This window comes from Strongylocentrotus purpuratus, unplaced genomic scaffold (genome assembly GCF_000002235.5).
Source record: "Strongylocentrotus purpuratus isolate Spur 01 unplaced genomic scaffold, Spur_5.0 spur5_scaffold_3, whole genome shotgun sequence".
In the NCBI taxonomy this organism is placed as follows: Eukaryota; Metazoa; Echinodermata; class Echinoidea; order Camarodonta; family Strongylocentrotidae; genus Strongylocentrotus; species Strongylocentrotus purpuratus.
Window position 1 is genome coordinate 1,687,581 of NW_022145609.1, and position 13,613 is coordinate 1,701,193.

The 13,613-nt window shown below is 37.1% G+C and overlaps 1 pseudogene; it reads right to left on the minus strand.

Moving 5' to 3' along the window:
* Positions 1-902: 902 nt before the first annotated feature.
* LOC115928629 lies at positions 903-2,686 on the minus strand (annotated as a pseudogene).
* Positions 2,687-13,613: the final 10,927 nt, after the last annotated feature.

Here is a 13,613-nt window from a genome sequence, read left to right on the forward strand (position 1 = left end):
ATGTATTATACAGTAAAGTATTGATGTAAAAGTAGAATTAAAACAGAATGAAAACTCCATTAAAAACAATCAATCAAGTTTTACATTACAATTTCCGGACTAAAATAACTGATATCCGCCTAACTAAATGTATTATACAGTAAAGTATTGATGTAAAAGTAGAATTAAAACAGAATGAAAACTCCATTAAAAAAAATCAATCAAGTTTTACATTACCATTTCCGGACTAAAATAACTGATATCCGCCTAACTGAATATATTATACAGTAAAGTATTGATGTAAAAGTAGAATTAAAACAGAATGAAAACTCCATTAAAAACAATTAATCAAGTTTTACATTACAATTTCCGGACTAAAATAACTGATATCCGCCTAACTGAATGTATTATACAATAAAGTATTGATGTAAAAGTAGAATTAAAAGATATATATCAAGATGGCGGGCCTCACCTCGAGAATATGTAGTCCCATACATATAAGACCTACATGTGATGATCTCTTCTGAGTATATGTAGTTTTCCGCGGGTTTCCGTCGGTTTTAACGAACCTGTTACCAATTTAATACATTTTTAAGGTCCAAAAGAGTCCGTTTTATGCGCACTTTACAATGAATGTTAGCCTGTTCCCGCCTGTTCACCTCGAATTAAAGCTCCAATACGATCCAAAGATGGCAGAATTTGTTTTTTTCTTTTCATTTGTGTGCCATGTGACAGTGCGAGTACTCAATGTATTATGACACAAGGTCTCAGCCTAATGATTAGAGTCACTTTTATATACTAGAAATAGCATACACAGGCCGTTTTTTAAAACTAAATAATTAGAAGCCATTGATATAAGCCATGAGCTAATTAGTATAATCATATGTCTAAATGTAATGGGAGAATACATTCAGCCTTTGCTGACATGATTTCTAGGTATGTACAGTTAACAACCCAATTATTCATACCTTTAACAAGTTTTGTTTTGTCCAGATTAACGTTTCTCGAGAATGTGACATATCAAATCTTACATCTTAAAGTATTCGACAAAGGTCCTTACTCAACCAGTCCATTTGTTATATTCTCGAGTAACGAAAAACACAAGAGACATCAAATTTATCAGGAGTATGAATAACTAAGTTGTCAATTTAACTGTATTGCGCATTATTTTGTGCAACTCTATGGTGCTTATCTTGGGTCGATCTGCACGTTGAAGACCTTGGGGCGTCTTGGGAACTTATAAGTAGCGTCGAGACTCGCTTTCTGACCTTCCGGACATTTGAAGTTTAGTTGATGCAGGAATGTGGTGAAGTAGATGAAAAGCTGGATTCGAGCCACACCTGATCCGAGACACCGCCGAGGACCAAGGCTAAAGGGTATTGCAAGTTTCGTCTTTTCCTCGTCAAGCGTTCCGTCCTGCGCTAGGAAACGACGAGGGTTGAAGACTTCGGGTGTCTCCCAAACATCGGGATCAAAGTGAGCTGAGTAGAGACTAACAAAGACTAACATGTCTTTTGGAACGTAGTATCCATCAAGAACTGTATCCTGTGTCGTGCTATGAGGAACAGCAAAAGGGACAGCTGCTGCATGGCGCTGGATTTCAAGAAGGCATGATTGCGTCAAAGGGAGGTTGTCACGGTCATTCAATGTTGGCAAACGACCACGACCAACAAACTGATCGATCTCGTGTTGGACATCAGACTGAACATTGGGGTAGGTAACCATGTAGACCATGATCCACTCTAAGGTAGCCAACACTGTCTCCGTTCCTGCTGGAAAAAAGTCAAAGGCGCTTTGGTAAAGTGCCTTTCCGGCCAACCCCAAACGTTGAAGTTCTTCCTCCCCACTGTTGTGGCCCGTAGAAATCAGATGGTCGATTACATCTCGTTCAGATCCAGGTTCATACAAGACGGCATGTTCTTCAATAACTCCACTGAAGATTTTCCCAAATTTCTTTCGATACTCCTGCAATGTGGTCTTATACTTTGTGGTTATAAATCTTAGCCAGGGCAAGAAGTCTACGGGGTTTCCACTTCCGGAAGGCTTTTCGGCTTTGTCGGTCAAATTCAGAATGTCGTTTAGTAACTTGCTATCATAGGAGCTACGCTTACTAAACATATACCAAAGGATCATATTGGTCACAGACAAACGGATTAGACGCCTAATGTCTAACCCCCCTTCGCATTTGGAAACTTTCAGGTGTCGGACAAGTTCTTCTGCTTCGCCTTTCGCGACACCCTCCAGGAACTGTGCTTGTCCGCCTTCTGAGAAATGCCTGAGACACGTCTCGGCAAGTTTCCGGTGAAGCTTCAATTGCTCGCTATAGGTGCTAAAACTAATGGACGGGCCATAGACGTTCGTCTCATCGATTACTTTGAAGGTAAACAGATCTGGGCGACCCGCAAAGACGGCTGGTTGCTTTGTCAAAGCCTCCTTGATAGCCTGAAATCCGTTCAAAACAAGAACAGGTCGGTTGCCCATATGAATCTTGAAGACATTTCCATATACCTTTGCCAGCTTCATCAAGGATAGATGTGGACCAGTCTGATCCAAGGACAGCATGTTACCAATAACAGGAAGCCCCCAGGGACCAGGCAGTGGACGCCCGTTCAGGAACTGGTTATCAGCCATACTTCAAGCGAACCTCTCTATTTTTGGACCGATCGAGTAGAAGGTTAGAAGGCAATATGAAATATCACAACACAGTACAGATTTCCTGTTCAAATGCATTCTGCATGAGTGAATGAATCTAGGTGCGGGGATTTTAGAGACCTGGGGGCGTTTCACAAAACTTGTCATCAGTGACGAATGTTTTTGTTATGAGCTACTGAAATTCTTGCTTCTGTTTGGTTATCAGCAGATTTGACACTGCATTTTGTCATTGAAAAAAGGCTTTGTAAAATGGGCCCCTGGACATCACACAAAGGAGTACATAATTATAGTCCAGCCTCTGTATTGCATGTTGCGCGCCCAATCAGCTGATAAAATAACACACCCTCAACATTGACAGTAGACCTTGCCATTCCTCTCATTCTGTTGGACGGTAGGCCTACTTTCCTTTGTCCTAAGTCTTTTGGATAGACATTATTCTACATTTGCCACACTCGACCCAGGTGACGTAAATGGGTACCTGGCAGGAATTAATTCTTTGAAATGCTAGAGCGTCGTAATGGCAGCCATGCTAAAGCCGGGGTAATATAATTGCGGAGCGCCAGAAGTGTCAAGTCTGACAGATATGAGCGCTATACAAGAACCCATTATCCATCATTATTATTATTATTTGGGGAACCGCACGATGGGTGGAGACACCGGGTTGTGTGAGGAATCGCTGCGTGTTGTTGTTGTTGTTTTTGATTAGTGCTTCATAGCAATCAGTCAATTTTGACTTTTATCACCAACAAATTTGATAGAAGAATAAAAACAAAAACCGAACAGAATCTAGACTAGAGTACAAACTGAACAGCTAGGTCAAGTACGTGCTATATAGTCACAGCCTTTCCTTTATCGCTGATTGTTCTTATAAAGTATAGAATAAGCTGCCCTGGATCAATGGCTACTAAACATGAACAAAAGAGAAATATCTTGTCCGTGAAACTATTTTTCATATAGGTTATTTATAAAACGGCACTAAACCACACAGAATTATATTCCTCAAAGGGTAGTATTCGCGTTTTATTTGGATAATTTCTTTTGTAGAAAGCATATAAAAAATATTACATTAAGCGATAAAAACATTGAACTAGATGGATTGTGGGTTTTTAAAAGTAGCTTAGCAAAGAGCCATAGCATCTATTCAAGGAAGCCATAATTAATTATTACCGGGTCTAGGCATCTATTCATACAACTTACAATGGGTTATGGCCACCAGAAAACGTGGAAATCCAAGACCGCGTCCAAAATGGAAGCCGTTTCGTAACATAATCGGATTTGGGTTACTATTTGCAATAGACAATTTTTACAGTGTAAAAATACATCAAGTTTAAGAATATCAATCAATTCAGGAAAAAGGGTCAAAAAGTAAAAATATAGCCTTTTATGAATCTAGGATGGCTGCCATTTTTGACATTCAAAATGGTTACCAACACCTAATATTGGCCAGGAATCATTAGGTATCCCTCTTATAGATATATAAGTGTCTTTACCTTGGTTTGAGAGTTGAACAAGTATTAACACGGCATAATCTAGTTGATATGTGTTCTGGTGAGCAGGAAACCTGGAAAAAGTTAGTGTAAAAAATGGCCGCCAAAATGCCAATGATTCATCATTGGAAGTGAGTAACCCGTTTTTGTTTTTACAATTGGGATATATTTTGTTAGGTGGATTTTAGCGGCAATGGTATAAAACTAGAGGTGATAATGAAACATTTGGTAACAGTACAGCATTTTTGCCATTCAATATTGTGTGAATAATCAAAATTCCACAGGAGTGGATGTAAGCTTGCCTACTAAATTTTGAGGTTGTTAGAAGATTAAACTACATAAAACACATACTCTCTCCTAAGGACAATTTCATCCAACAAAAGGTTGTTTTGGGTATCTTTATTGATGGGGTCCAGGGGCAGGGTCTTTGCCGGTGGTCTAGGGGGACGGAACCCCATGAAGTTCTTCAATTTTTAACAATTTAGAATATTCAAAATGTCCTACACGAGCGATAGAATCGTAATCGTAATTTCCTCCTCGAAAATCTTATAACTCTTATCATTGTATTTTAGAAATCATCTATATTTCTCTCTCTTATAGAACTGTTTTTCTTCGTACTGTTGTCATTTTGTCCGCAGCCTTCGTAGGTACATGTCGAGCAAACTAATTGGAAATGTAGTATGTATGTGTGGATAACAACTAAGTACCTGGCTCTATCTAGGGATCGGGACTATTATAAAAGAAAGTTTGACAAACTTAAAAAATTAGCAGAAGCAGGTCAGGAAATCAATGAAATTTGGAATAAATATAAACATCTCAGAAATAAAGTAAATATATTAAATAAAAAGCTGAAAAGGGACTTTTTGATTTATAGGGGGACAATAGGAAGTTTATATTATCAAAGAATGAACAACAATGAGGAGGATTGAGATCTGGATGTCTTCTGTAGTGGCATGACTCCATGGTTTAGAGAAGCACGGTCAAGATGTCTCTCCGTTCCACCCAAGATCATGGACGAGTCATAGGATACCTCTAATGCTCAACAGCATGTGAATGGCCAAATGCCCCATTTGTGCAATTTTCTGACAGAGATTTTCTGACAGAAACGGTTGAACGTCTGCTCAAGCTTTTGCTTATAACGGCGACCTTCTGCTTTCTTTCTTTATACACGCAATGGCCCAACGTATAAATTTACTCTTACTCATGTATTATACATTTGTTTCTATATTTTGTATATTGTTTGCATACCTTATGTTTTATATAATTATCCGTATTTGTTGTATAACTGATTTGTTTGATTGCAGAAAATAAAGTCTTTGAAATGAAAAATTTATTATTAAATGGCTATGCTCACTCCTGCGTGAATAGTAAGATTAAAATTGATTAATTTATGCTACGGACTATCTATAGTACTTGCGTATGCGCAAATGGTCATTTTCTTCGACGACATAAAATATATACGAATTATTTTGTCAACTTTAAGTCAGCATCATAGCTATATATTTTAATGCAGGCGCGGAGCTAGGATCTTATTTTAGGGAGGGGCGGTAGTGAGCAAGCGAATCGCTCATTAGGGGGGTGTGGGTTGTAGGCCTACCGCGCGAAGCGCGGAAACTTAGACGTTTCCTTAAATTATTAGGAAAAGAAGACGATTTATTGTACCGTTTTCGACTCTTAATAAGCCCCATTTATCTAAATTCAGTTTCCCCCTCTCGCGCGAAGCGCGTAAGCTTTGATGTTTCCTTAAATTATTAGAGAAAGCAGACGATTCGTTGTAGGCCTACCGTTCGCGACTCTTGCCTGAATGAAGTCCCCCCCCCTCCCTCCCGCGCGTAGCGCGAAAGCTTTGACGTTTCCTTAAATTATGAGAAAAAGCAGACGATTGGGTGAACTGTTCTCGACTCTTAATCCTTGCCTGAATTCAGTTTCTCCCTCTCTCTCCCGCGCGAAGCGCGGAAGCTTTGACATTTCATTAAATTATAAGGGAAAGTAGACGATTCGTTTAACCGTGCTCGACTCTTAATCCTTGTCTGAATTCAGTACTCCCTCTCTCTCCCGCGCGAAGCGCGGAAGCTTTGACATTTCATTAAATTATAAGAGAAAGTAGACGATTCGTTTAACCGTGCTCGACTCTTAATCTTTGTCTAAATTCGGTTCCCCCCTCCCACGCAAAGCGCGGAAGTTTTGACGTTTCATTAAATTATTATAAAAAGAAGACGCTTCATTGCACCGCTTTTGACTCTTAAAGCCCTATTTATCTGAATTCATTTCCCCCTCTCGCGCGAAGCGCGGAGGCTTTGACGTTCCTTAAATTATTAGAGAAAGCAGACGATTAGATGTACCGTTTTCGAATCTTAATAAGCCCTATTTATCTGAATTCAGTTTCCCCCTCTCGCGCGAAGCGCGGAAGCCTTGACGTTTCCTTAAATTATTAGAGAAAGCAGGCGATTGGGTGTACTGTTCTCGACTCTTAATCCTTGTTTGAATTCAGTTTCCCCCTTCTCGCGCGAAGCGAAAAGCTTAGACGTTTGATTTAATTATTATAGAAATAAGACGATTCGTTGCACCGTTTTCGACTCTTATTAAGCCCTATTATTTTATCTGATTTCAGTTTCCCCCCTCTCGCGCGAAGCTTTGATATTTCCTTAAATTATTAGAGAAAGCAGACGATTCGATGTACCGTTTTCGAATCTTAATAAGCCCTATTTATCTGAATTCAGTTTTCCCCTCTCGCGCGAAGCGCGGAAGCCTTGACGTTTCCTTAAATTATTAGAGAAAGCAGACGATTGGGTGTACTGTTCTCGACTCCTTATCCTTGTCTGAATTCGGTTCCCCCCTTTCCGCGCGAAAAGCTTAGACGTTTGATTTAATTATTATAGAAGGAAGACGATTCGTTGCACCGTTTTCGACTCTTATTAAGCCCTTTTATTTTATCTGAATTCAGTTTCCCCCTCTCGCGTGAAGCGCGGAAGCTTTGACGTTTCCTTAAATTATTAGAGAAAGCAGACGATTCGATGTACCGTTTTCGACTCTTAATAAGCTCTATTTGACTGAATTCAGTTTTCCCCTCTCGCGCGAAGCGCGGAAGCCTTGACGTTTTCCTAAATTATTAGAGAAAGCAGACGATTGGGTGTACTGTTCTCGACTCCTAATCCTTGTCTGAACTCAGTTTCCCCCTTCCCGCGCAAAGCGCGAAAAGCTTAGATGTTTAATTTATATTAATTATTAGAGAAAGCTGACGATTCGACGTACCGTTTTCGACTCTTATAATAAGCCCGATTTATCTGAATTCAGTTTCCCCCTCTCGCGCGAAGCGGGGAAGCCTTGACGTTTCCTAAATTATTAGTGAAAGTAGACGATTAGGTGTACTGTTCTCGACTCTTAATCCTTGTCTGAATTCAGTTTCCCCCTTCCCGCGCGAAAAGCTTAGACGTTTGATTTATTTATTATAGAAAGAAAACGATGGGTTGCACCGTTTTCGACTCTTATTAAGCCCTATTTTTCTGAATTCAGTTTCCCCCTCTCTCGCGCGAAGCGCGGAAACTTAGACGTTTCCTTAAATTATTAGAGAAAGCAGACGATTCGTTGTACCGTTAGCGATTCTCGTAAATGAAGTTTTCCCCTCCCGCGCGAAGCGCGGAATTTTTGGCGTTTCATCAACATATAGAGAAAGGAAGACGATTCGTCGTACCGTTGTTGACTCTTAATCCTTGTTTGAATTTAGTTGCCCCGAATATTTTAAACCTCTGATTTCTTTAGCTGATATTATAGGAAAGTGAAACTTCGAGAAAATACGAAGTCGTCACAGCGGATAAAAAGTCACAGTTAGTAGGGGAAAAAACTTGTCGGCCGACCGACGTTATACGTCTCACCGACTTCAAACTTCTGGATTAATAGATATAGTACACGAGGATCGAGCAAGGATACCGACACAGCTGACCCGATACAGCAATATATTTACCCGTGTCTTTCTTGCTCCCTCGACGAGACGACTCCACCCAACGACCCCCTCTCTCTTTTACTCCCACTCCTTTTATCTCAGGCTCTTAGCTCTCCTCTCCCTCCTCTCTTTCATCCCCCGTTTTTTTGTTTCCCTTTTCTCTTTTTTCTTCTTTTCTTTCTTTTCTTTCTTTTCCTTTCTTTTCTCTCCTCCCTCTTTTTTTTCTCTTTCTTTCTTCTCTTTTCTTTCCTTTCTTTCCCTTTCTTTCCTTTCTTTTTCTTTCTTTCTTTTCTTTTCCTTTTTTCTTTTCTTTCCCTTTCCCTCCCTTTTCCCCCTCCCCCTTTTCTCTTTTTTTCCCGACGGCAGCGCAATTTTACCGACAATATCCTGACAGGTGGGGGGGGGGGTGTCGCACCCCCCACACCCCCCTTTGGCGACGCCCCTGTGTATGTGTGGATAACAACTGAGTACCTGGCTCTATTTAGGGATCGGGACTATTATAAAAGAAAGTTTGACAAACTTAAAAAATTAGCAGAAGCAGGTCAGGAAATCAATGAAATTTGGAATAAATATAAACATCTCAGAAATAAAGTAAATATATTAAATAAAAAGCTGAAAAGGGACTTTTTGATTTATAGGGGGACAATAGGAAGTTTATATTATCAGAGAATGAACAACAATGAGGAGGATTGAGATCTGGATGTCTTCTGTAGTGGCATGACTCCATGGTTTAGAGAAGCACGGTCAAGATGTCTCTCCGTTCCACCCAAGATCATGGACGAGTCATAGGATACCTCTAATGCTCAACAGCATGTGAATGGCCAAATGCCCCATTTGTGCAATTTTCTGACAGAAATTTTCTGACAGAGACGGTTGACCGTCTGCTCAAGCTTTTGCTTATAACGGCGACCTTCTGCTTTCTTTCTTTATACACGCAATGGCCCAACGTATAAATTTACTCTTACTTATGTATTATACATTTGTTTCTATATTTTGCATATTGTTTGCATACCTTATGTTTTATATAATTATCCATATTTGTTGTATAACTGATTTGTTTGATTGCAGAAAATAAAGTCTTTGAAATGAAAAAATTATTATTAAATGGCTATGCTCACTCCTGCGTGAATAGTATGATTAAAATTGATTAATTTATGCTTATTGTGAAACAAAATATTTCTTTCTTTTTGTACTGAGTGCATTTTAATTTCAGACAAAATCCCGAAAATTTATCAAATAAATTGATTTATTTTTCAGCTACATTGACCAGAATGTAAAATGGATATGATCATATGACCCTTCACTGAATTCGATGGAAATGTAATAAACCAATCCAAGAGCTAATAATCATACTTCAAAGCCGCATGTTATTTTATTAGGTTTCAGAAACCGCTCTACCACAATACTGTTTGCTCCAAATTTTTGCCAGACACACAATCATTACTCTTTGGTGCTGGGGCCTATTCCCCCCTTTTTATTTGATTTCGTTTACTTTACTTCAGCCTATTGTGCAACAGGTACAATATAGGTGCTCAGGCACCAAATCGCCAGGCACCAAAACTCATTCAAATCAATTCTTTTTTGGTGAAGAGGTCAACCATAAAAATCCTTGTACTTGTACTTATTTCATATAGATATATTATCCATATAGAGTTTATTAACTGCATTCATCAGTCACATAAATCACTTCATATCTGTAAAAAAAAATCATTGCTCGGCATATTTTGAAAGAATGCCGCAATTTACAATCATGGTATGAAGCTAATATTATCAGTATTATCTAAAGTTGGAATTTGACCTCTGAGATTCATGTCCAATATACACACATGAGCACCCTGATTGGCCAGACCAATATGTAATAAGAGAGTTATAATGTTTGAAATATAAGATCACTTAAGCTAAGCGAATCCAAAATTGGCAGTTTTGTCAGTGGATTGTGACATATTTATGGACAACTCTTCGATTTTTCATGTACTCAAATATCATCGATTTTTCCTTCCCCCCCTTGGAGAATCTCTCACAAATTGTATTATAAAAAGCATATCATAATAGGTCCTCTAGAAAGAAAGATTTTAGGTATTTTTGTTGTTGAAACCAATGTGAAAGTTGTCCAGCACTACATCAGAGTGACATTAAGGATTCAGCAAATTTGATATTCCTAAATTAATAGTGATTTCACATTGAAAAGAAATCATGACATTTTTATTTTTGTTCGCTTTCGTCGAATTTTTACTCATGTATTTCTCTTATTTTTCCACTTTCTTTTAGATTTGTTTGCAATTAAGAATGCATTTCCCTTTTGACATGTAGTGTAAGTATATGCATGCTAACATACATTGGTATTAGTGGATTTCAATAAATTGTCTTATCTACATTTTGGTCTTAAGGTACTCCTCCAAAATAAGGTGATTAGAATTTCCCCAATTAATATACAACTTTCAGGATATATTCATATAAAGTCAAACCTGTCGAAGCGACCACCTCTATATAAGGGACCCCTATCTTAAGTGGTTACCTATATTATCTTCTATATAGAAAGACATGCGTGTTGTAGGACCTGTCTAGAAAGGCCACCTGTCTGACAGTATTGTGTTGCGTGAGCATTGACCGGCGTTTTCTTCAGATCTTCCTCTCCAGATCCACCTCCATTTGACTCAATATACCCTGACAGGATTCACAGATTGATAGATATCGTTGTCTCTGATTGGTCTTGATGAGATGGGGGCAAGTTTTGAATATATCACAAGAGGGACACCAAAGCATTGATAGCAACACGTGTAACACAATCAATACTCATGTAGGACAAGCATATTTATAAAGAAAAGGGTGATTTTATTTATTCAGTAATTAAATTACCATACAAAGTTTAAAACAAAAAACCTACATAGACAAAGGAAACAATACAATCCAACGACTAGCAACTAGTGCACGAGGATAGCCGCACAAAAGGTATTACATATTAAGTAGTTTTTTGCTCGCTGGACAGTGGTTTTAAAACATATACAAACATAAACATAAATGAAAAACAATGATTCGTATGGGCCTTCAGCCCTTCAAAGGCTTCAATAGCATCATCCACATGAAAATCATTGTTAACAAAATGTTCCTATTTGTTAATAACTTTGCTTTTGCCTTTATATCAACTGTACAAGGGGCATTTGAAGTAATATGCTTAATACATGCACTAAATAATCAACCCTTATTTCATTTAAGTATGTGAATTGTGAATATGTGAATTCACATAATTGCCTGCATTGTAACGATGGGCAGTCAGAAGTCACACTCTGACATTTAATCTTCCCTGCTACAAAAACGGTTAATTCAATTTAACGGTTCACCCAAAACTAGATCAAAATGAGTTGCATGGGTGCCTTTCCCATAAACTGGAAATCACCCGTCCCCCGGATTTTTTTTGGTGGTTAAAAGTCGCATATCGGATAGGAAAAAAGAAACACATTGCTTTCGAAGTGTATTGAAAATATAGGTCCATTTACAGAGCGCAGATACTGTATGAATATACTATACTGCGCATAGTATCATATTACTACCCCGACTGTAGCTGACGAGCCGCCATAATAAAGCGATAAAACGATATCCCCGTGGGCCATTGATTATTAGAAATTACAACGAATCCGTAACTTCAGTTCTCAAATGTTAATCAGAGGTGCTCTCACTTTACACATCATTCGTTAGACAGATACAATTTTACATAATTTATCTAACCTATGTTTTAAGGGTATAATTTGTTTTAAAACATTTATTTAAGGCTAGCTGAATATTTTGCAAAAATAAGCAGATTATTGTCCCTAATTAAGCGACTTTTTAAAGTAAATGTGTAAAACAGGTGAATATGCATGTGACACCTGTTATACATATTTTTACATAATAGCAGTGAAGGGATGTTCCTTTGTCTACCACAGCAATTGTTGAGGGTAGAATGAGGAACTGTATATTTTGTCCTCTTTTAGTCTGTCATGTTCATAGTGATTACAACAGTTATACAACAGTAAACCAATATAGAACTACACTTTTGGTTTGAACCAACTACTATACACTACTACTACAACATCATAATCATATGTTAATATAAGGTAGATCGATGTCAAAATATAAACACAAAATCTTATACGGAAACGTTCTAATGACTAACACCCAACATAGAATTCATCTCTTTCCTCTCAATATTTAATTTATTAATGATAAATCTCCGAATTTTTTTTTTAATCGAGTAGTAATGACAGAAATAAAAATGGATCACTTAACGTACCAAACAGTATTTTGTTTCGAAATTTTTCAATTTGTTTTCCCCGCATTCCAATGTGGTATAAAATTGATCTTAAACTCACTTACTAAGTGACTTCATTAATACAAACATGACGTAATATACACTAGAACCACTCTCGATTGTTGTGTGAACATAGAGTTTGTCTTGGATCAAAGTATCACATTTCTACCTCACCACAGAGATTAAACTTTCATTTTTATCCCTCAAATTTTACAGTACACCCAACTTATCATAACAAACTATATATTTCCAGGTCAGGTAAGCAATAATACAATAAAAAAAAGCTTCACAAATCGAGTATTCTAAATATTTAAACAGCTTATCAAAATCCATATTGACTAAATTCTAAAAGCAATATTCCTTTTAACTACATATCCTCGTTTGCTACATGACTGTTATAATTTGATGATAACAGAATGAAAAAAAAAATCAATCAAGTTTTACATTACAATTTCCGGACTAAAATAACTGATATCCGCCTAACTAAATGTATTATACAGTAAAGTATTGATGTAAAAGTAGAATTAAAACAGAATGAAAACTCCATTAAAAACAATCAATCAAGTTTTACATAACAATTTCCGGACTAAAATAACTGATATCCGCCTAACTGAATGTATTATACAGTAAAGTATTGATGTAAAAGTAGAATTAAATCAGAATGAAAACTCCATTAAAAACAATCAATCAAGTTTTACATAACAATTTCCGGACTAAAATAACTGATATCCGCCTAACTAAATGTATTATACAGTAAAGTATTGATGTAAAAGTAGAATTAAAACAGAATGAAAACTCTATTAAAAACAATCAATCAAGTTTTACATTACAATTTCCGGACTAAAATAACTGATATCCGCCTAACTAAATGTACTATACAGTAAAGTATTGATGTAAAAGTAGAATTAAAACAGAATGAAAACTCCATTAAAAACAATCAATCAAGTTTTACATTACAATTTCCGGACTAAAATAACTGATATCCGCCTAACTGAATGTATTATACAGTAAAGTATTGATTAAAGTAGAATTAAATCAGAATGAAAACTCCATTAAAAACAATCAATCAAGTTTTACATTACAATTTCCGGACTAAAATAACTGATATCCGCCTAACTAAATGTATTATACAGTAAAGTATTGATGTAAAAGTAGAATTAAAACAGAATGAAAACTCCATTAAAAACAATCAATCAAGTTTTACATTACAATTTCCGGACTAAAATAACTGATATCCGCCTAACTGAATGTATTATACAGTAAAGTATTG